The sequence below is a fragment of the Lissotriton helveticus genome, chromosome 6, assembly GCF_964261635.1.
Source record: "Lissotriton helveticus chromosome 6, aLisHel1.1, whole genome shotgun sequence".
In the NCBI taxonomy this organism is placed as follows: domain Eukaryota; kingdom Metazoa; phylum Chordata; class Amphibia; order Caudata; family Salamandridae; genus Lissotriton; species Lissotriton helveticus.
Window position 1 is genome coordinate 121,279,898 of NC_136067.1, and position 24,947 is coordinate 121,304,844.

A 24,947-nucleotide genomic window follows, 5' to 3' on the forward strand; every position below is an offset into this window, starting at 1 on the left:
TATTTACTGTGTAAAAATTTAATGTTGTACTTACCGCGATGTAATGACTCCCAGTGTAAAGTTTGATGAAGAAATTAATCACTACTATTTGACAAGAGCTCTACTCGCTTTACTGGGATGAAACGATTTCCCAGATCAGTTGGACTTGAAAGCTGGCATTAACCACTAGCTTGGTGGCATGGTAGGGATTTAAGAAAGCCATATTTGTGAGTATCAGTAGGGCATCATTAGTGGCCGGAAAGGTCTCTGGATTCCTTACCAACCAGCTCCACTCAGTGATGGACTTCTGATGCTGCCAGATCAGCTAAACTCAGCAACCGTGGCCTTTCTGGGGTCTAACCCTCCCATATTAATTTACCACCCTGATAAAATAGTGGAAGAATAAAGAACCATCATTGGGTAAGTTGGTGTGGTTCCTGCCTTTCAGTGCTTGGGAGAGACCTGCATTTACTACATTTACTTACTCAGGTGTGACACAGGGACAAGAGTGTAAGGGCACCTTCATGGCAGTGTTAGTGGCCCCACTTAAAGAAACACAACAGATATGACATACCAACAGATACCCACATGATATGCATACAATATATTGCATTTGGGCAGCACATAAAGGTGATGTATGGGTGGTAATAGTTTTATATATGCAACATTTTTCTCTACCAAAATCAACTCAATACATTTCATTTTTTAAACTGTTAGTGTTTAGGTTTTGTTTAAAGGCTTACAAAGATGAGACCAAAGGAGGATGTTAACCAGCGGTGGCTTCTCCGTTAAGTCGGGGGAGCACTGCCCCAGTGCTCTCCCAGCAGCGAAAACATGAAAAATATAAGGATAATCCCACAGGTTATTACCATTTTCTTTTTCCTCACTTACTTGAGCTGAGATTAGGGGAGGGGGGAGAGCCATCCTGATGGACAGCTGCAGCAAGGAGGAGGAGTGGTGGCACTGCTGAAAGTGTGAATGTCGGTTCAGGACAGCCAAACCGACATTCACACTTAGATCTTCCTACCCTAACAGCGCTGTGCAGCCTGGTGGAGAACATGCACAGGGTCACAGGGCATATTATCAAGGGGGTTTATCTCCGCTTTTTTGGCTTTAAAAGCCAAGAAAGCGGAGATAAAATTATCTCCCTATTACCTAGCTGTCGCTAACACCAGTTAGCGACAGCTAGTAGGAGATAGCGACCATCTTGGGCCCCACTTTGCATGTCAGTGATATTTATCACTAATGATATGCAAAGTGGGCGTGCCAAGATGTCAGCGACTGGAAACAGTCGCTAACATCGCTATCTCCTATTACCAACTTTTGGAGATATTCACGCTAAGCGCGAATATCTCCAAAAGCTAACACCTGCCCTGAGCAGTTCTTAGCCATGTTATCCAATGGGAGGTGGATAACATGGCTAAGAGCATTAGCTCGGTAATGCATGAATATCGCTGACTTTTCAGCGATATTCATGCATTGCGGCCGTTTTTTATCGCATTTGCGATAAACCTTGGTAACACCAAGGTTTATTTGCGATAAAAATCGCCGCAGCTCAGCGGTAAATTTTTGTCTCTAACCAAGCAATAGCGATAATTATCGCTATTGCTTGGTAATATGCCCCACAGTCCCTTACTGAGTGCCAAATAAGGGCGCTCAGACCAATCCTGGCATTGCTCTCATGCTGGATAATACCAGCATGAATGCAACTGTCTGTATTGGAATAGGGGACTATGTGGACTGCCGGGAGTCGAGGAGCAGCAGCATAGAGGAGCACAGAGGCACTATTATTTTTATATTTTTTCCTTCACTGCCCCCACCATGTGTCCCCTCCCCTGCGATCCCCTCCTCACCCCCCCCCCCGTCCCCCCCACCGCTGCCTCACCTCCTTTAATGCCACAGCAGCCACCACTGGTGTTAAGGAGACCAACACTGTTTTTTTATACCTACAAAATAGGATGTCTTCATAGATCGCAGCTGCATCCTAAAAGACAAGTCCTGCACAGACATTAATGAGTCAGGTTATCTTAGCTCTGCCCATTGCATGCTTTACTATTTCTCAAGGACAGGATAAATTTCCAGACAATATGACATTTTTCATGAACAGTTTAGTTACAATAAATGAAGATATGTATTTCATTTATTTTCTTTCTTGGCGAAAGCTCGAATGGCACTAAATTCTTAAAATGGTTCCAGTAAGCTAGCCTTTTGACTTTTCAAAAAGAAAAGTACTTTTAGCATTTTCAGAAAGTTAGAGGGGGCATTTTCATTTGGAAAAGGCAATGGACTGAACAGATAACTAGCAGGAACAATACAGTGATTAATTTAGCAATTAGGATGCTTGATAGAACGTCCTCTCCTAGGAAAGGGGACCTTTCGCTGCCATCTGCACTACAGTTTCGCTTATATGTGGATAATTATAGCAGAGAAAGATTCTCTCACTGTGAAATACATTTCTGGGCCTCTAAAATGTAATTTATATTTCAATTGCTGAGCTTGTGAATGTGAATCTCTTTTAATATAGGGCATATTTCACTTTCATAAATTTTAGTTCTATCCTAAAGTGGAGCATTAAGACATTTTGTTTTATATCCCAGGTAAGTTAGAAACATTTGCACAGTATTTTGAAACTATGTGCAATTCTAAAAGCATTTCCTTCAAATTAACATTAGCATGTCCATTGAACTAAAGACATAGGGCCCAATTCAGAAAGCTATTTGCGTGTGTAGATTTATTTTGCAAATGCAAAGAGCCTTTCATACAACTGCAAAACCACTTTTGGAATTCTCAATAGTTGTTTTGCACTTGTAAAATAATTTACTTACATAAAGTTTTTAGTGTGAGTAAATCTACTCACAAGTCCAGAGAGTGCTACTTCCATAGAAGAAATCCTGTGATAGTATTTGATCACCTGCATGCTTGCCTGATTGCTTATATTAACAAACTCTTTTCTGATACCACCCCACACTGCCTTCCTCTCAGCTCCTCGCTCAGCCCTATGCCATTCAACATCTACTAGACCCAGCTCTCCCACATCATACGTGCTCATTGGCTCACTATCATCTCCTATGACAACAACACTCACCTCATCCTCCCCCTCTCCAAAGACACCTCGAAAACACAGATGAATTTCAGCTGCATGTCTGAGGTCACAAATTGAATGAAAACCAGCTACCTGAATCTCAACACCGACAAGACAGAAGGGGTTCTATTCATAAGACACTTCTGTCAGATCCTGCGCCTTGTGGCCCTCAGAGCAAGGATTAATGCCAAGCCTTCCCAGCTCGGCCAGGAACCTAGAGATCTTGATCATCAATCAAACCTCGATGTCCAACCAGATCAACACAGTCACCTCCACCTGCTTCCACACCCTCAAGTTTCTCAAGAATGTCTATAGGTGTCTTCCTCTAGACACCCAAAGATCTGTCACCCATGTCCTGATCTATCACACAAGCTCTCACATATCCTCAAGGACCTCCACTGGCTCCCAATTTACAAACATGCTCTCTTCAAGCTCCTCACACACAACTACAAATCACTACACAAAGGAAGCCAAACATACCTAAACAGTCACATCCAGGTCCACACACCAATCAGACACCTCCCCCCAACTAACCCTTCTCCGTTTCCACATTCCCTGCATCTATCAATCCAGAGCCTGGGGATGCACATTTCCTACCTGGCCCCCAAAGCCTGAAATAACTACCTCTTCCACATCAGAGTTGCCACTACCACCACAGAATTCCACAAGAAACTGAAAACCTGGCTCTTCCGTTAGGCTTCAGTTAGGTCAGCTCCACCTCATACCTTCCTAAGTGATATACACACCATACAAATAAGCATAACATAAAGCAGCATATTTATTTATTTGGTTGTCTTTTAAAGGGCAAGCTTGGGACAACAGCTACATTGTAGCACATTAAAGGGTAACACATAGACAAACACAGAAATGCAAACAGAATATAGTGGTTGCTCCTTCTGTCACACTTATATCCACATAACATGCATCAACTGGTGCAAGTATACCCACCATTTACACTTTCCAAAAGAGCACTTGAACAAAGAGACTGAGATGGGTGATGCTTGTGCATTGCACTCCGTGCTCATGATGCGTATATTCATTCATACATCTCATATGTGAGTATGAGCTGTTTCACTGGAATATACACCTGGTGGTCCTCCACCTACATCAGACACCATCATGGTAGCTGTAGAAAACCTGTGCAGGATAAAACATGGGGCTAAGACATGATAGGTAAAATTAGCAGTTCAATTCAAGACATATATACTAATATAATAGAGTTTGAATGGTATCTTTATATAGACGTGGCAACAGCACCAAATCTTCAGGGCAAGTGACATTATGTTATGGGTGCTTACTGGCATTGGCAGTTTAAGGAGGGGTGTTTTGGGAACCTGATATTCTCTATAACACTTCCCATCCTTCACCATTTTAATCCTGACCGCGAACCCATGAATAAAGGCTTCTTGAAGGGTATCCATGAGCCAGTTTTAAGCACTTTCTATCACTGCACTTTTTTTTCTATCACTGTACCTAATCACAGGGTAACACACACTCTGTTATCACTGTTTGTCACTTTTGTGTTGTTTTGTGTTTCCCGCGCCCTATGCTCCGTCCTGTGCGTGGCTACGCCTGGACATTTTGTTAGCAGACCCGATGATGTAGCATGTCACACACATTTGTGTGTGAGTGAGGACAGTTTTCTAAATACACAATTTTTGCCACTGCATGTCTTTTATTATAGTTGTGTTGGTTATTTTCTCTCTACCCCTTTTTGTGTTAACATGCATACTTGTATTCCCATAAATAGGGAATAACCACATCATAACCTGTCAATTGAAGAACATTGCACTCTTGTGAGGTTGTTCTGGATTTCATCTTGTGCTAAGTGAGAGCCCCTGCCATATCCAGACACATTGCCTACCCCTCAATATTTTGTCAGTGATTATCCTTAACCACATTCTTAGGGGTGGGTGAGCAAATTAGCAGAAACATGAAAGGGATGTGATCCGCCTGTTTCACCATTCTGTCAGCAGTGCAAAGTAAAAATTGTAAATTGATACTTGTATAGCGCACTACTCACCCGCAAGGGTCTCAAGGCACTTGTACGAATACCGCTGTGGAACCCATCCTGGCTTTCCCTGTGAGGTGTCCACTCCTGGGCACCCCCAAGGTGGAGGCCAGGCATCCTTAGCGTTGTGGGGGCCGTTGCGGAGATTAAGCAAGCTATTGCCCAGAGTTGCAGAGTGGGACCCCATGATTGGAATAGGCACCGAGGCGAGAATTATCAGGTCCGTGGAATTTTGAGCCCAAGACCCGCAGAGGCGGGGAATTGAACCCTGGTCCCAGGCTAGACCTCTGCATCAGGGTCTGCTGCTCTAACCATTGAGCCACACTTCTCCACCAAAGTTTGGACCTTGATGTCCTACTGCAGAACTCAACATTACCCTACTTGCATTGTAGTGCTATGCTGTGTCCTCTGGTTCCTTGTTTCATGATGGACTGCAAAGCTAGCCTAGGAAATAACTGAGTGCTTCAGCTAGTCTGAATGACTCAGATTGAATCCAAAATCGGGCTGGGGTAGATCAGCGGCGTTCTACTGTTCCAGCTGAGCCTAGTAGTAACGTACACACAAGGGCACTCACTATTAACAACTCGGGTAAGGGCAAGTCCCGAGATGTTACTAGTAAATCGTCTAATCAAATAGGAGCATGTGAACGACTACTTTCCAGGTCTAATTACAGGAGCACTCACCCACGTGGTCTGAATTGCTCCCAGGTATCCCAGGCTCTACCAGACTTGGATGCAGTCAGGCCAATCACTTGCACTACGAGTGATATGAGTGACTCGGGTACAATCTCTATCGTTTCCTGGAACTTGGCGGGGCTTCTGAATAAACTTGACTCGCCGGAATGGGGGTCATTTATAGACATGCAAGACGTCTGCCTCTTTCAGGAAACATGGGCCAGGGAAGATTACTGGCGCACAGGATTTGCCACTTTCTCAATCCCAGCGAAATGGGGGGAGGAAGGGCCGTCCGTCTGGTGGACTTGTTATTTGGGTGGGTTCCCACTTAGGGTGTAAGGCAAGATCCCTTGAGACAAATTCCGCTGATGTTTAATGTGTATTATTGGAGTGGCCAAATGCTATCAAATTGGCACTGGTCAATGTATACTCTAGACCAGTGGGTGTAACTAACATCTCAGTTGCAATTGAGGACCTAGCCCTGTTTCTGAGTAATATCCCGCAAGGCACCTCCTACGTGGTAGAGGGTGACTTCAACTGCCAATTTGAGCCGCTACCATCGTTCTTGGAGGGCGCAACTATGGAGGAAGATGACCATTGGGCAATTCCTCCATTGGTGGGCCCTCCAGTGAAGTCCTGGACACCATTAGCCACCCAAATTACGTCCCTGACCCTTATTACCGCTTTAAGGGCCTGCAACGGGAGGGTCAATGGAGACATTCCTCCAAAACCCACCTTTAACAAACAAGGCCACAAATCCCGGTTGGATTACATCTTAGTGGAGATGCGTGACTGGGCTAGAGTTATGGGCTTTAAGGTAATCCCTCGAGATGAAAGCAACCATAATCCGCTGATTCTAAAATTCTCGGTGCCGGGTGTTACTATTGATTCCCAGTGGGCTGATGACCTTCCGGATCCCAGAGCAATTCTATCTAATGATAGACGTAGAGTCAGATGGGCAAAAATTATAGGAAATCCTAAAGATATCCAGCAGCTCTATGCCAAAACAACCCTAGTCTTACAAAAAGTTGAAAATCTTATCCCGCAATCTCCGTCCGTGGAGTATTATAATAAATTGTGGGATATTCACTTGGAGCTATCTGGCGCCCTAGCGGAGGTATTGAACCCCGTAGTGCAGAAAAAGAAAGGCAAAGGGATGAGAGCCTCATGGTACAATGCTGCATGTAGGAAGGCCAAAGCTGGCCTCCTGGAATCCATGAAGCAATAGGACAACATTGCACTGATTAGGGCTAGGAGGAAGGAATATAAAGATCTAATTCATAATGCCAAAATCGAATGGGACAATGCAAACTGGACGGATATGATGGATGCCCTCAAATTCAGAGACGCCCGTAAATTCTGGCAGTTTGTTAAAACTGGTTCTGCCGATCCGACCCCAGCAGTCGAAGCTAACATCGCACCAAGAGTGTGGGAGGCACATTTTAGATCCTTGTATGTCCAAGCCGCTATAGATCAGTTAGGGGACTCAGGCAGTCCAGTAGTAGACCCCCCCCCCTCCTATTCCCTTAATGGAGTGGGATGAATTTACTGTGGCAGAGGTCGGGGCAGCTATTTCCAGACTCCCAGCAGAAAAAGCTCCAGGGCTGGATAAATTACCAGGTGATTTGTTCAAGCACGAACCTATGGTTTGGGCCCCATATTTACAGGTGATATTCAATGCAATCCTAGGAGGGATGGCGGTGCCTAGTATTTGGCTGGGGGCAGAGATTGTTCCCATCTTCAAGAAGGGCTCCTCTCTGCTTCCAGCCAACTACAGGCCTATTAGTCTAATCGACGTTCCACAAAAGATCTTTGTGAGGTTGTTCCTGGATCGCCTTTCAGCATGGATGCTTGACCACTCTGTCCTGAGCCCATATCAAGCAGGGTTCAGGAACAAAGTTTTAACTATAGATCAAGTCTTCCGCCTGGCTCTTATATTTTGGAAAACAGTAAAGTTGGAGGGTGGCCGCCTCTATACCGTTTTCGTTCATCTACGGGCCACCTTCGACATTGTACCCCGTAGAAAACTCTGGTCCGTGCTTTTAAATTCGGGGGTTCCACAACATCTACTAAACATAATTGTCAGTTTACATACAGATAATTTTGCACAAGTCAGATGTGGCAGGGGGGGAGCTTTATCAAATACATTCCCCGTTGACAGGGGGGTAAGACTGTAGTGTAGCTCCTATTTTCCCAATAGGCTCTGCGCATTGGAATAGTACCTACAGCAGTAAAGGCCTAGGCCAGACGTTAACTAGGTCTACTACTGTCGATACTAGACTTAATTTTTGGGTTTGCCAGCTAAGCTCAGAGTTCGCTAGAAACTTTCTCGAATGTTCAAGGAAGGATTAACTCCCCTGATTAGACAAGAAGGGATTTAGTTTCTGACAACCATAGAACATGACAACTTTGCTCTCCCCTAATCAAGAGTCAATCTCAAGAGTCGTGTGAGCACAAGGCAATTATTTTACTCAGTCAGTACGTGCATTCTTAGTCTCATCAGAATGTAGAGAAAAGGAAGAGACGGGCGTGTTCAATAAAAGATGTTATTTATTGATCAGTCTCTTTTCTCGTACAAGAGAAATGGATCGATATTATTGCAATACTTATTGTTAAGTAAAGTGCATACATTAGAAGCAATAGTATAAAATAATACTGTAAAAACATTGATATGGTTTCTGAGCCATATGATGTTTAAAATGATTAAAATATATTTACATACACATATACATTTGACTAAACGTACTCAACTGGTGTTTCTAAATACGCCTACCCCGTGTACCTGACCTAAGTCTAATGCGTGGGCGGGAATAGAAAGTTACAGTTTAAGTTAAGTTTGTTTTTGCCAAGTGAATAACTAAAGAATTCTCTGTGAGGGGTTATTCAGTTCTGTACCTGGAATTTAGGATGAATGAGGAATGGTATCTCTTTCTCTGCTCTCGATATTCCAGGCTGCCTGCGAGGGCTACCCGGAAGCGCCGGTGCTGGGTCTCTCGGCTTGAGATAGCAGCGCGTCTCTCAGCGCGTCAGGAAGGCGGGGCTGTTGCCTGCGGGGTCTGCTTCTGCTCTCGGCTTCGGCAAGTATGGCTGCTCCGTCTTGTCACCACGCGTGTGTTTGCATAGGGCAAGGTCGGCAATATTTATACCTTAAAGGTGCCGGGATTGACGTAAGGATGGACATAGGTACGTCAATAAAGATGTCATACGACTTGCTCGTTAGCACATTCTTTACTAAAGTTCTCTGTGAAATCAAAACAATGGCCGCACGGATTATCCAGGTTGTCATAGGTTTGATTTGTTATGAGAACGTCGTATGCCTTATCAGGGGCTGGAGGAATGTCGCTTGTCTAATTAGATCTCAAGCGTTATGACCTAATCAGATAACACGTTCCTGTGCCGTAGTGTGACTGCGTCAGATAACGGTATCTGCATCATGGGGGTTTTCTTGCCTCATGGGCTGACTGTTAGTTAACTAGCTAGGTAGTTTAACCAGAATAGGGTCAGGAATAGGGGGATCGATTCAGAACCTATAGAAATACACGACACCCACTCCACGCTAACTATGGTCATATCTACTAATCTATGCATAGTATAACATAGTACAACATACTATAGAGTATAGTGTATACCTTACCACCCCAAAATACATAAATGCATTTTGAAATTTTCAAATATACTGAAAAATTGCAGTCATATATTGTATGCACTTAAGCTATGAATTAAATGCAAAAGTAAGCACGCATTTTATGCATTATTGCTTGTTGGTATATGAGAAATACACATGAAATGGCTCTTAATATGGCTATACAGAAAGAAAAGTCGAAACCATTTCATCACAAAATATATTTTGTGAACATACCAGCGGGCAGCTAAAGTCTATATAAAGTATCTAAAAATAGAAATCTTAGTTCTCTAGGAATAGTTTCTTACTTTAAGCAGAAGATCAGTGTCCCGGGGAAAATATAGTTAGAAAAAAAATTTTTTTAAGGGCTTGCTGAAAAAAGTTGCTGTCCGTGAACTGGATTGTAATTGTTCATGTGACTTTATTTTTAAAGTTGAAGGCCGAATTCAGGGAACGCCGTGTGCGAGTTTACTCAAAAGTCTCTATTTCTGTTCCGGAGAGAACATCATATCATTCAGGCTTTCGAAAAAACTGTCAACAGCTTCATGGGAAAGTTCCACTAAGTCGGAAATAGGGGTAACCATGCATTCGTGTGCATGATTGTCTCCATTGACATTCTGATTTGCATTGCTGACAGAAGGTCGTACCTGTTCGATGCTGCTTTCATCTCGAACTTCACTACCCTTCAATCGTAGTGGTGAAGATTCCAGGAATGCCGTCATCAGAATTGGCAGCCTTTGAGGGCAGCACAGTGCGTGAACCTTGGTAGGAACCAACAGTGTATCTGCATCCACCGGCGCATCCGATTGTAGCGTCAGACAGGTGTCTAACACGCATTCTTCTCCGCATAGCAGACACCTTAGTACAGGTAAAACACACCTTTGCCACATTGGTCGAAATGATAGAAACCAAGTCATGTTTAGGTCTCTAAGCCGGGAGAGTCCCAGGATTTTTGATATCCGGTCCCGGTATCCAATGGCTAGGATCGTATCTTCCATTGTCGCGAGAGTTTGATCTGTGACATGGGTTGCCATAACGAAAAATAAGGACTAAGAATAGGATTCCTGCAATTAGTCCCAGGATCAGGGGAAGTCCGCCAAAAATCGAATGGACGAAATCTGGAAAAATACCCAGTATGGCTTTGAATGGTGTTAATGCCATCGAAAATACTGTCTTAAATACCTTTGAGACCCCAGTGGTATCAGAAATATTTAAGATTTCGCTCAGGATTTCCGCGAAATGTACGGGGGAATTAGTTGATAATAATGTATGTATCTCTGCAGTCGTCCTTGCGACTTGTAGATCATACGTTTCTTTAGATGACGTGAGCCTTGTAGGCGTCTGAAGAAGCACTGTTTTCATTCTGCTTAAAGTATCTATTCGAATAGAAGTAATTTTCAAACCGGGCCATGCCCTTGCCTCCCTGTCTGGAAAGGAGCTGGGGAACAAAGAACGTCCACAGCACTTGACCTTCGCCGTCGTAGTGACGAGATAAGGAGTCCCGGGCATAAGACTACAACATCTGCGGTCTACAATAAGAATGTAACTCCCATTATAGAGTCTTTGAAAGAATGGTTCTATTTCAGTTGCAGGTGCGCCTTGTTGGTGACATGAAAGGTTGTATGAATTCCCTTCACAGGCTCCGTGCAAACTAATACCGTTACACAGAAGCGTGCCGCTTAGTGACATAGCACAATTGTTGCCACTAAGAAACACTTTCTGTCCTTTGTTACTGACACATGCATGTGAATAGGGCAGGTTCCAAGTTGTTTTAAGGTACCCCTTTCCCAATTTCTCGTACATGCCAGCCTGTATATATTTTTGGCAGTATTGAAACCTGAAGGTTGAGATTGGAATATTTATGATTCCGTGGATTATCCATTCACTGACAGGTCGTTCTGACATTGTCATTGGTAATCTTTCTAGTTTTTCAATGCTCAAGATTGTATAATCAGCACCCTTCTGCGCCATACCGATTTGTCTATCAGTAAGGTTAAAGATTTGGAATAGTGACGTTGTGTTGATTAAACGCCAAGGCACGTAGCCTGAACGCAGATTTTGTAACGTCCAGCCAAGCTGTACAATAGAACGCAATTGTGACTGTCCATGTTGTAATAACAGTAAGTCTTGCGATAATATATCGATTGCTGAAGACACAATGCTGTCCAATGAAAAAATTCTGGAGGACAGAGTCATTAACCCATTGTCCACTACAGAAAGTGATTTTTCCAAATTAATACGATCAATTTCACGTATTCTCTCTGCTGTCTCAATTTGAGTAACCTTCCAGGCCTCATTGTATGCTGCATATACAGAGGCTGCTATGAAACGCTTATGACGCTGTTTGCGTGGTCCCAGTATGAAATCACGCAAGTCAGCACCATCAGTAAGTAAAGTTAGGTGTTGCTTAATTTCAGGCAGTGTGGAAGTTTGTAGCCATTGAAGGCATAATTTGCCCACACTGTAGGTTGTTATTATCCCTGGGTGATGTCTTTGAGGATATCTAGGGTCTGGCCTGGTCATTTTGAAACCCTGTGTTTTATTCAGGAATCTATCTTGACAGTTATTTGTATCTGTGGGCCAGATCAACCATTGTTTCCAATCAGGATGTGTTCTGTTTTGGTTAAGTATATGGTTTATGTCTATTTCTTCATCTGTTTCAGAGCTATTGCTAAACATTGTTGGCTTTGGAATAGACAGGTTATTTAAATCTTTGATTTTGGCTAAGCCAAGACAGGTGGTTTGTTGAACAGTGTCATTTAAAAATATCATTTGTTCTGGGATCATGCAGGCTCTAAACAAAGCTTCTATACCCTGTACTTGCCATTCTTTTGTACCCCAAACACTTTTCAAATCAACATTTTTGTCCCAATAATCAAATCCAAAAGTATTCATTTTTTCAAAGAACGAATCTGAATAAATCAATTTTGTGTTGGTTATCATGGTTTTCATCCCTGTCTTGTTTGACAATTTGTAATAAAATGTTTCAGCATTAGTTATGTTAAAACCTGAAAAATATGAATATTTGTCATAAACGGTTCTAGAGCTCCCTTTTGGAGGTGTAGCACAATGTTCCCATTGATTATAATTTAAAACATTTCTAGGTTGTGCAGATTTATGCAAGAAATGGTTACCATAATGGTTATAGCAATACATACTATCATAATTTGTAGAACCCTGCAAATAATCATGTTTTGTAAATTTAGCAGACATTACTAAGTCAGACATCATATTATTTATACTTTCAAAGTCCCAATCATCAGCAAATGAGTTTGGTTTTGCAAAATCACTCAAGGAGATCTTGATTTGGTGTGGATATTTCAGGATCTCGACCGGACCATAAATTTCATAGTCAGTGTTGTCCCAGGCTACCCCACCAGGTATTGGAATTGCTGTGAAGTTGGCTGAAGAAAGTTCTGAAGAAAGTTCTCGTTTCTCGACGTGTGAAGATGTGTGTGGTTTGAGGACCAAGTTGATGTTCTGACTTGCTGTGTCCATTTTAGCATATTTTCCCTTAATGAAGCGTCCCAAGGTAAATACCATGATGAGCCAAAGTATGAGGATAAATGCACCAAAACCCACCCAAAATTCAATCCATGGAGAAATCAGATATGTTTCTTTTAGTTGTTTCAAAAGTTCCTTTGCTTTGTCTTTAAAGGATTTTGATGATGGCTGTGTCTTTTGTTCACTGAAGCCGTCAGAGGAATCATCGAAGTTGAAGAAGTAACCAGATGCAGTTCTGTCAATTGTTCCAATTGGTTCAGGATTTTTGTTTTTTGCATTTTCACTTGGTACTTCAGTATAGATTGGTGTCTCTCTGCTAAATGTCTTTATTTGGGTTTTCAGAGGTCTTAGTTCTATTGCATTGTTGCATAGTCCTTGTTGTTCTTCTGTAGGCGTTTCGAATGTGATGAGCCTCTTTGATAGGACCTCTGTACTGGTAGCAAACCTTGGTGTTCTGCTACTTATTGGGAGTCCACTTGGCCTACTGTTTGTTATCGGCCACATGTTGTGGTTTTACCAGGTCGATGGATACAACTCGGTTCTCCTTTTTTCCAGCAAGTGGCGGTAGTACAACTGATCTTGTCCCGTTGACAGACAAGACAGGAACTGCTTTTCTGTAAGAAGGCCCAAATTCCTTCTTTACCGCGATCTTCTCCCTGACTAGATCCCCGACTTTTGGAATCCAGACAGGTCTTGCTGGGACAGGTGGTGAATCTTCAGTGGTCGTTGGCTGTTGTTTCAACTGTATGTTGCTCAGGTCTTTTCTTGTTTTGTTTAAGTCCTGCAAAATAGCCAAACGGTCTTTGACATCAAAGGTTTTTTCTATTACCACTGAAGTCTGACTATCAAGGTCAGAGATCAACATCCTAGTTCCGAATAATAATTCGTACGGACTGAATCCCTTCAGAGAATTTCTTGGCAAGTTATTTAGACTACGTTGGACACTTATTAGATGTTTGACCCACCCAGCTCCCGAACCTAATATCCTTTCTATTATAGATTGCTTTCTGCCTTGGTTTTTTCTTTACACCGTCCCATACCCTCAGGAAGGAAGTGAGAAGATTCCCGCTGGGCTGTGCTCATTTGGCCATTCTTTCCCCCCCCAGGCTGGATTGCCTGAGTGAGAAAAAAAAAATGGTCGAACGTAGCATGCTCTTAGCGTATATGCCATTTAGACTCGCAAATCTTGTATAATAGTCCGGACGTCAGCCAAGTGCTGGTGATCTACATTATAAGTGGAAACTAGCCTGTATATGTTAATCGCAAGCCATTCTTTTTGCTGGTAATATTATCTGCCTTGATACGACGAGGTATTAAACTGCTTCTCTCCCCACTGCGATCTCTGTTGCAGTTCGGGCAGTTTTTTACAAACATGGTGTAGTGCAGGCTCATGCCTGGCCACCAGTACCGTGATTGTAATTCTTCCAGAGAATCTTTTAATTTAAGGTGTCTGTGACCCTCGCCCATGTGTGCGTCTGCGATTAACAAGTTTCTCCTGTCCATGTTTGGAATCACTCTATCCCCCACTCCAGGGATTCGAGCAAAAGGGACGGAGTTTGCATCGATTATGTATGTATAATTGAGTGGATAATTGATCGGTAACGCTGAGCAGTCGCCTTTTGATGACGTTTTCACCGCCAGCAATGTTTTGCCGTCAATGTATTTTAATGTACGCTTTTTTCGATCTACGGGAGCCGGTTTACTGGCTGCCGCTGCGGCTGTTTCAGCCAATGAATTCCCTACAACGTGAACGCCATCACGCTGATGACTCAGTGAGTTAGTCACGTGAGTTTTCGGTAGTTCTTTTTTCAAAAGAGCTACTTGTTCCCAGAGAAGTCTCTGCTTTATTGGTGCATCTGTGTCATCTTTGTAACCGTTCTGAATCCATGTCTGCAAATCCTTGTTATATGCTTTGACGCAGTAATATGAATCTGACACTATAAGTGTCGGGAATTCGCGATCCGCATTATCTAGCGCCATTTTCAAAGCTAATATTTCAGTTTGTTGTTCTGAATTGGTTTCTACTGAGTGTGTCTTTGTTAATAGAGGTCTTAGTTTACCTCCGCGCCACACTTCTTTTGTAATCTCACATGTGGGGTTGTATGCTTGTTCTCCCCAAACGGAGGGTTGAGCATGTCCGTCTGTATAGATTACACAGGCGTAATGTCGTAGAGGCAGAATGTCGATTGGCAGAGGATACGTCTTTTCATATTTTAGATTTTTCAATTCTTCTAGTTCTGGATCAAAGTAGTAGTATACTTTGTCCGTTGTGATTGAATTCACCCATTGTATCCATTCCGGATTCAATGTTGTTGTTGGTAAATTACACGGTGTTGTTAGTGCCTCGAAGGCTGATTCAGCTGTTCTGACTGTGATATGTCTACCATCAGCTATGTCTTTTTCTCTAGCTATTGCGGTTTGAACTGCTTGAACCATTTTTCCTTTGTTGCTGAATCTCTGTTCAGCTTTTGTGTACAAATGTGATTTGAATGCAATTGGTACCTTTTCTCCCTCATTAGAGGTTAGGTATGTGAATCCGCATCTCCCTGGGATGACTCGGATCACAAGGTTGCGTGTATTATCACGGGTTTCTAATTTTGTTTTAATTAGCATGTCTGTTTGTAATGATCTCAAAATTTCTGTGTGTGCTTGAGTCCAACTGGATCTTTTAAAGTCTGGTTTAATTAGATCATAAAGGGGTTTGACCCTTTCTGCGTAATTTGCAATATATGTTCTTCCGAAATTTAGGAAGCCTAGAATTGACTGTAGGTTTTTTAGTGTTTTAGGAGCTTGGATTACGGCACATTTCTCTAGGAAATTGTCTGCCAGGCTTTTACCTTCACTTGATAACTCATATCCTAAGAATAGGACCGTCAGATGGGCAATTCTGGACTTTTTGAAGTTGAATTTGTAACCCTCTGCAGCGAAACCAAGTATTATGGTGTTCACTCTTTTCAAGTGAGTCTCCAAGTCATCATCTGTTAAGTAAATGTCATCGACATAAGATAATGCTTCATCATCATATAGTTGTAGTAATTCTGTTACTCTCGCTGAGAATACCCCCGGGCTGTTCTTGTACCCCTGGGCTAACCGACAGAATTGTTTTTGAGTGCCATTTACTGAGAAAGCTGTTAAATATCTGCTCTCTGGTGCTATGTTTTGACAAAAGAATCCATTGGAGATGTCCAAGGTTGTTTTGTATTTTTTGCGCACTATGTTATTCATTAGTGCAGCACTGTGTGAGTTTTGTCAAAAGCAGAACGGGTACCTGCCCTATGGATTTGGACAGAAAGGCCTAGGAGAGGTCCAAGTGTATTAATATAGAGACACCTAAGCCCAGGCAAATTACACCACACAGACAGATTTATTCGTTTTGTATCAAAATTTATTTTTCATGAGTAGATTTATTTTAAAGACTGCCTTTTTTTGCTGATACATAAATATGTTTCGTGGGTTAACCTACACCGTAATAAATAGACACAATTATAAAAATAAATATAAATAGTGGTTCAGATTCCGCTCTAGCATATCATCAACATTCATACAACATTCATTCTCAGATCAAACAGCACCAAGCGATGATGGTTGTGAATAACATTGGGACCGATGGTTCGAGGTCCAGGTAGGTTCTGAGGGTTCCTAGATAGGAACAAGCGCCTACGCGCGTTTCGGTGTATGGTCCCGTCCGGGACTACACCTTCATCAGGGCACAGTGGAAGGGCGGAAGGGGAACCACAAACAGGTAAGGTTTCTGGTTTATCACGGGGGGGGGGGGGGGTTCGTCTAGCTTGAAGAGGCACTGTAATTATCAGCTTATGATGGGAATATGTCGAAATTCACCGGGAAGTTTCTGATGGGCAGGGCAAAGAGTCTGCCCCCGGGAATGTGTTCAGGCAGGGCGAGGCTGAAGGGGTTCTAGAGCAAGTTGGAAGCGCGAAGACCCAGTGATGGCAGGAGATGCTCTCCTCGGTGGATTCTCAATGAGTCTGCCCCCGGGAATGTGCTCAGGCAGGGCGAGGCTGATGGGGTCCTAGAGCGAGTTGAAGGCACGGAGACCCTGTAATAGCAGGGGATGCTCTCCTCGGTGGATTCTCAATGAAGGGGAAGCGCGCCGCCGACCAGTACAGGGTTAAATAGAAACCCAAAGGGTGTCAGGGATGGTAATGTTGTCCCTCTGCTGTTTAGGCAGTTACGGTCCGTCCTGGGATTCTCATGGCTACGGGGATCAGCAGAGACATTCAGGTCGCATTACGTCGAGTGTCCCGGTTGGCGGACTCCACAGGTGCTGGAACGGCTGGTCTCGGAGCACACTGTGTGAGTTTTGCACTGCAAAAGTTTTGCAACATGTGTTAAGGTGTCGGTAATCCAAAACTAGACGATATGAGTTGTCTGGTTTGGCGACCGGAAACAAAGGATTGTTCATTTGTGAGGTGCAAGTTTCAATCACCCCCTGGTATTCTAGCTGATCTAGTATTTCATTTACTTGTTTTTTAGCTTCTTGCTTAATTGGGTACTGCCTTTGTGCAGTTGGTTGTGATTTTAACTGGACTTTGTGAGGAGGAGAATCCTCATCCCATCCTACATGATTTTTATATAAAGCAGGTGCTAAGGCCACTGCCCACTTTCTAGCAAGTGTATATTTTTTATGAATCGGTATTTGATTCGAGAAGGCAGGCATAATTACTTCTTCGCCATGAGGGCACTCCCTGACAAACTCTGGTGGCCAGTCTTTTTCAGCTAGAAGGATGTCATAGCCTTTGGATAGGTTATCCCAAAATAGTCCCCTTATTTTCCTAGTCTTATCTCCCTCTATACGTAATGTTATCTCGTATATCTTGTGGGGCTTGCTAACTCTGGTATCTGCAGTTTCCACTTGAAGGTATTCATTCGTGTCCACTGTCTCCAGATGATTCATAAGGACTTTGCGAGCTATGCTCACCTCTGCTGCGCTGTCTAGCATTGTCTGAGCCCACTCTCCGTTTTTCAGTTGTGTCCTCAGTATTCTCGGCATTGTTAACTACCTTGATACTGGCTACCTTCTTTTTTGGAAATTGTGATTTCTTTTTCAGTTGAGCAGGTTCCTTGTCTTTGGACTTGGCGTGCTCTTCTGATCGTCCTCTTCTTTCCGATTTCTGCGAGGAATTCTGAAAAGATTGAGAGGGACGTGTATCATTGTCTTGATATCTATCAGGTTTTTTAATATTATCCCTATTTCTAAGGTTATATCTATTCCCAGAGGGGTCACTCTGGGGTGACCTTTGTCTCGGGTTTGGAGATTTCTCTCTTCGCCTAGGAGACCTTCCTCTGGACTGGAATTTCTTTTCTTTAGGATTGGATTGTTTATTTCCATCCCAGTTCTTTTTTGGTGAATTATTATTATTAAAAAATATTTTTTCTGGACTTGTAGTCAGTTGCGGTTTTACTGGTATTCCACCTAGACTATCTCTGCCTAGTTTTTCATAGGATTTTTCTATGATTCTGGCAATTTCAGCTGGTTGGTCTGCTATATCTGTCTCTTTTAACCTCTGGCGGATCGCCACGTTTGCTGCTTCACCTTTTATGTTGGCTAATAATATAGCCGAGACCTGCTTGAAGTCTTTCAGTAATTTCATACCAAGAGTTAAAGCAGGTTCTGGACCGTATTCATCTTGAATTTGTTTTAGCACATCTGGTATTACCGAAATGGATGGAACACCGTGCGTTTTTGTATAGATGGAAGCAAAGACTGTACCCCAAGTGTCACAGTCCTCAATGTGTGGTGCGATTCCCATTGGGAGACATATAGTCAGAATCCTGTGTTTTTCCAGCGGGGTGGTGTCAGGAAACACCGCCTCTATTTGGGTAATTTTCTGTGCCAACCAGAATGGTATCTGTTCCCGTTTAGCTGGAACTTTACCTAGGCAGGATTGGATGTTCTGTGGTGTAATTTTATTTGTGTTCCCCTGGTGAGGGGTCAGCTGTGGAAGTTTAATCGCTGGCTGAATTGTTGAAGTCCGCATTACATACTGAACTAATTGTCTGTGAATTTTTAGTAGTTGTTTTAGCTGTATTAACAGCTCTGCTGCAGGCATTCTTTCGATGTCTGGATGTGGTGTGTATCCGGCTAAGACCGGCCACGTTGCTCCTGGTCTTCCTAAGGGACCGAGCCTTGTAATGTGATTGTTATGTATTAGGGCGCCATCAAATAAGAGCAAATGCTCTTGGAATTTGAGTGGTACTTCCACCTCCTCGAAAGGAGTGTACGTTTCAGGAGGTTCCTCTACTTTGTAATAGTGGAAGTACTTTGTTACAGCATTTGCTGCTGGAAAATGTATCCATGAATAGTATACCTCTGTCTGCCGATATTCGTGTGCCTCGATTACGAATATGACTGTGCCACCTCTAGGTGTCAGTCCATTTTCTATAAGTTTTAAGGTTATAGATCTCCTTTTAATGACCGGAATGAGTATTATATCCGCGTCTGCTGCTTGCATGGTAGCATCAGCATCTGCGAGTTCAGTTGCTAATCTAACTGCCTCTCTTTCATCATCACTCTCTGCCATTTTACAGACAGGATGGTATTATGTTTGTTTGCAGATCAGGTTTCTTATGGAATCAGAGATTAGATGCACAATATTCTGGAACTGTTTTATCCTTCAACGTTGACTCGACCAAGAACCATACATAGGAGTTCCCTCCTGCGAGGTTTTGGAGGATATAATAACCTTTCACCCACTCCAGACGTCTTTGGAGTATTTGGGAAAAGGGGTCTGAGTGAGAAAGCACGACTGAGTTACTCTAAATGTCTTACGTTAGTTTTATCGCCCTTTCCAAACGCGTTGGGCGCCATGTAGTGTAGCTCCTATTTTCCCAATAGGCTCTGCGCATTGGAATAGTACCTACAGCAGTAAAGGCCTAGGCCAGACGTTAACTAGGTCTACTACTGTCGATACTAGACTTAATTTTTGGGTTTGCCAGCTAAGCTCAGAGTTCGCTAGAAACTTTCTCGAATGTTCAAGGAAGGATTAACTCCCCTGATTAGACAAGAAGGGATTTAGTTTCTGACAACCATAGAACATGACAACTTTGCTCTCCCCTAATCAAGAGTCAATCTCAAGAGTCGTGTGAGCACAAGGCAATTATTTTACTCAGTCAGTACGTGCATTCTTAGTCTCATCAGAATGTAGAGAAAAGGAAGAGACGGGCGTGTTCAATAAAAGATGTTATTTATTGATCAGTCTCTTTTCTCGTACAAGAGAAATGGATCGATATTATTGCAATACTTATTGTTAAGTAAAGTGCATACATTAGAAGCAATAGTATAAAATAATACTGTAAAAACATTGATATGGTTTCTGAGCCATATGATGTTTAAAATGATTAAAATATATTTACATACACATATACATTTGACTAAACGTACTCAACTGGTGTTTCTAAATACGCCTACCCCGTGTACCTGACCTAAGTCTAATGCGTGGGCGGGAATAGAAAGTTACAGTTTAAGTTAAGTTTGTTTTTGCCAAGTGAATAACTAAAGAATTCTCTGTGAGGGGTTATTCAGTTCTGTACCTGGAATTTAGGATGAATGAGGAATGGTATCTCTTTCTCTGCTCTCGATATTCCAGGCTGCCTGCGAGGGCTACCCGGAAGCGCCGGTGCTGGGTCTCTCGGCTTGAGATAGCAGCGCGTCTCTCAGCGCGTCAGGAAGGCGGGGCTGTTGCCTGCGGGGTCTGCTTCTGCTCTCGGCTTCGGCAAGTATGGCTGCTCCGTCTTGTCACCACGCGTGTGTTTGCATAGGGCAAGGTCGGCAATATTTATACCTTAAAGGTGCCGGGATTGACGTAAGGATGGACATAGGTACGTCAATAAAGATGTCATACGACTTGCTCGTTAGCACATTCTTTACTAAAGTTCTCTGTGAAATCAAAACAATGGCCGCACGGATTATCCAGGTTGTCATAGGTTTGATTTGTTATGAGAACGTCGTATGCCTTATCAGGGGCTGGAGGAATGTCGCTTGTCTAATGAGATCTCAAGCGTTATGACCTAATCAGATAACACGTTCCTGTGCCGTAGTGTGACTGCGTCAGATAAGGGTATCTGCATCATGGGGGTTTTCTTGCCTCATGGGCTGACTGTTAGTTAACTAGCTAGGTAGTTTAACCAGAATAGGGTCAGGAATAGGGGGATCGATTCAGAACCTATAGAAATACACGACAAGACAGGGCTGTGTGCTAGCACCGACCCTGTTTTGCCTCTACGTCAACGGGGTCATTGCCCATCTGAATGGGGTGGAAAATAGTGATGCCCCTAAGCTAGCAGGCAGCAGGGTCCCGGCGATTATGTTCGCGGATGACACCCTGCTGCTGTTTAAATCGCCCATGGGAATCCAAAGAGTGCTTGAAGGTTTTGAGGCGTTCTGTGGAGAATATGGCCTCGAGATCAACGCATTGAAAACTAAATTTATGATTTTCAATCCACCACCAAAAACTCGCCCCAACCCGCATATTGGTGCAAACAGGTTAGAAAGGGTTCGAACCTTTGAGTACCTGGGGGTCACCCTAAATGAGAAAATGTCCTGGGAGCACCATCAAACAAAATCACAATTAAAACTGGCCCAACTGGAGGAGGACCTTCGCGCGATTCCAAGATGGACGCGTGAGCTAAGAGCTCCCGGGACCCCTTCCACCTCCGGCGACTATCCTGTCATCTATCCTGATTCTGACGACGGATATTTTTCATTGACGCCCTGCTGATGCCAGCGCTCTTTTCGGGACTTGTTTTGGCCGTCGCACGCTGAACTTACTGCGACCTGAACTTTGAGGCCTACCACGTATGCCAACCGGGGGCTCAAGTCCCCGAGGTACCCAGGTGGCAATCGAACAACAACGGCTGGTAGGCCACGCCCTCTGCCCTTGGTGTGCTTTCGGTTTCGTTTCTGCTCCCTGTGCCAGCCCACTTCCCGATTGGAGTTCTTACTCTGCAACTGCCAGTCTAGTGCTTGTGCTGTGCCCTTATTCACTCGCAATTCGGTGCCTGCCACGACGAAGGTTGTTTTGCCCGAGTTTCGCACTTCCAGTTGGAGTTTCCCCCCAGTCATGACGGGCAGGACAGTTGTCGAGAGACGCCGCGCTAGAGGTTCGTCCCGAGGGGGGGCCACCCACTCTCAGACTATTGATCGCTTTACTCGACCTAAGGGCTTCCCGGGCGGATCGAGTGGTGCCCTGGAGGAAGCTGGGGATGGTGCTCCTGATGACGAGGAGCCTACTCTGAAAGACGTGATGGGCGCCATTGCGAGTATTCAATCCAGTATGGGCCAGCAGTATGAAACCCTGGCTGCTAAAATAGACACGGTGGCGGTTGATGTTTCCCTCATCAGAGCGGACCTTGGGAAAACAAACGAGCGTGTCAAGTCTCTTGATCTTAAGACCGCTAGTCTGACCACGGATGTCTCGGACCTCCAGACCACGGTCCGTAATCTTCGGACCACTTGTGACCTATTTGCCAATTGGTTGGAGGATTTTGAGGGCCGGGCCAGGCGCAACAACGTCCGCATCGTTGGTGTCCCGGAGAATTCTGCCGATATGCCTGTTGATATCCTGGTGGAGGACCTTGTGTTGAAGCATCTTGCGGCGAAGGGCCTAAGAAAATGTTTTGCGGTCGAAAGGGCCCATCGTGTTCCGGGAGGCAAGCCGAAGCTGGGTGCCGCTCCACGGCCTATTATAGCTAGACTATTTAACTTTCGCGATAGAGACGCTATCCTGCAAGCATCGCGAACCACTGGGCCCATTAAATTTGAGAACGCTTCGATTAGTTTCTATCCGGACTTCACGCAAGCTGTCCAGAAACAGAGGATGGGCTTTACGGGCGTGAAGAGGCGCCTCAGGGACCTGGGACTGAAATATGCCATGCTTTTCCCGGCCCGCCTGAGAATCAAACATGCTGAGCGTGCCTTTTTCTTCGACCGCCCTGAGGTGGTGAGTGACTGGTTGGACACTTTGCCGAAGCGTACCGAGGGTCCGGAAGACTCGAGAGGAGCCGAGGGAGGCGTGGAGGACCAGGAGCAGTGAGTCTGCGTTGGCCAGCCGGAATGCATCGCAGGGGCTGCTGGACTGTGTTTTGAGTATTATGTGAATGCCTGGGGGGTGTGGGGGGGTCTGAGGGATCTTCCTCCTCTGGGGATTTTTTTCTCTCTTTCTGTAGGTTAGTTTAATGGGGCGACAGGCACACTGCAAGTTGGGGTGGCTTTTGGGTCTACCGCAGGGGTGCAGGGTGGGGGGTTCGTTACTATTGGGTTTCTTGGGGGTGGGTGGGGGGCCTTTTTCTTCTTGTTTGTTTCGAGGCTGTGCTCTGTTTTTCACTTGCTTTCACTTGACTGTTTTGAGGTGGGGGGTGCGGTCGGTTTGCTTCAGGGATGGGGGGTAGGGGGCTTAGGGTTTTGACCTGGAATGTCAATGTTCTTGGGGACAGGATAAAACGTGGGATTGTGCTGCAATACTTGAAGAGGTGCTCCCCGGATGTGGTCCTGCTTCAGGAGACCCATTTGGTGGGCAACACGTGCCACGCTTTGCACAGGAGAGGCTATCGTATGGTGGCGCACTCCGGCTTCACCTCGGGATCGAGAGGGGCTGGTATCCTGGTCAAGCATTCCCTTCCCTTGGAGGTGGATACCACACTGTTAGATGATTGGGGCCGCTATGCTGGCATTACCGGGAGATGGGAGGGGAAATTGATCTCCATACTGTCTATTTATGTTCCGCCTGGGCTGCAGTCTACTACGTTCGCTGACTTGGGCGAGGTCATTCTGGGCTTGCCCGAAGGCTTGCTTGTACTGGGCGGCGACTTCAATTCGGTGGCAAATGGTGAGAGTGATCGTAGCCCCCCCGGCTCCTCCCTGCATCGCAGTTGTGGTTGGGGAAATTCCTTGATGCCTTTGGGTTGGCCGATTGTTGGAGGCAGCTGCACCCTGGCCAACTTCAGTATACCTTTCATTCGGGGGCTCACGGAAGTCTCTCGAGACTTGATTATATTGTCGTGCCTATGGTGCAGTTGGCCTCGGTGCGTGAAATCAGACACTTGGCTAGGGGGATCTCGGACCATTCCCCGTTATGGTTTCACTTAGACGTTTGTTTGGGGACGGGGGGCCGTATCGCCCCGATCAATCCGTGGCATTTCCAGAACCCTAGACTCAGATCCGAGGTGATCAAGTGTGTGGACTATTATTTTGCAGAAAATGAGGGATCTGTCTCCTCCCCTGTTTCATTGTGGGAGGCCTATAAGACGGTGATCCGAGGTCAGACCTTGTCCCTTGTGGCCGATGAGAAACGGCGCAACCAAGAGGAGGTGGTGAGTTTGGAATCTGAGATTGCGGTGCTTGAGGGGCGATTGGAGGCTGGAGTGACGCCTGAGATTCTGCATGTTTTGGCTCTTAAGCAAACTGAATACAGGGCACTTGTGACTGCTGCTGCTGAGGCGATGCATCGCATGCAGCAAGGGCGACTTTACGATGTGGGTGATAAGGCCGGGAAGTTGATTGCGTGGCTGGACAGGAGAGACAGATTGAATCGTGTGGTGCCAGTGATTGAGAGAGATGATGGAGTGCGAGTCGTGGACCCGGTGGAGATAGTTGAGGTGTTTGCTCAGCATTTTCGGGTCGTTTATGCCCCGGTTTCGGGCCTCCCGGAGGAGGACTCGTGCTTGTTACTTCGCGACCTTGCGCTGCCCTGTCTCTCGGAGTCTGACGGGGTGTTAATGGAGGCTGATTTTTCCGCTGATGACGTTGCGCTTGCCATTCGCTCCCTTCGTTCGGGGAAGGCTTCGGGCCCTAATGGTATACCGGTTCAGTTGTATAAGTTGTGTCCAGACAAAATGGCGCCGTATTTGCTGCGTATGTTTGCGGCCTCGCGAGATCTTGGCTCTCTTCCCGGGGACCAGAGGCTGGCTTCCATCGTGGTCATTCATAAAGATGGTAAGCCCCGCGAGCATTGCTCATCGTATCGTCCAATCTCCCTTCTGAACGCTGAACCTAAGATATTGGCAAAAATACTGGCAAATCGACTGGTCACGGTGATCAGCGGACTGGTTCACCCAGAT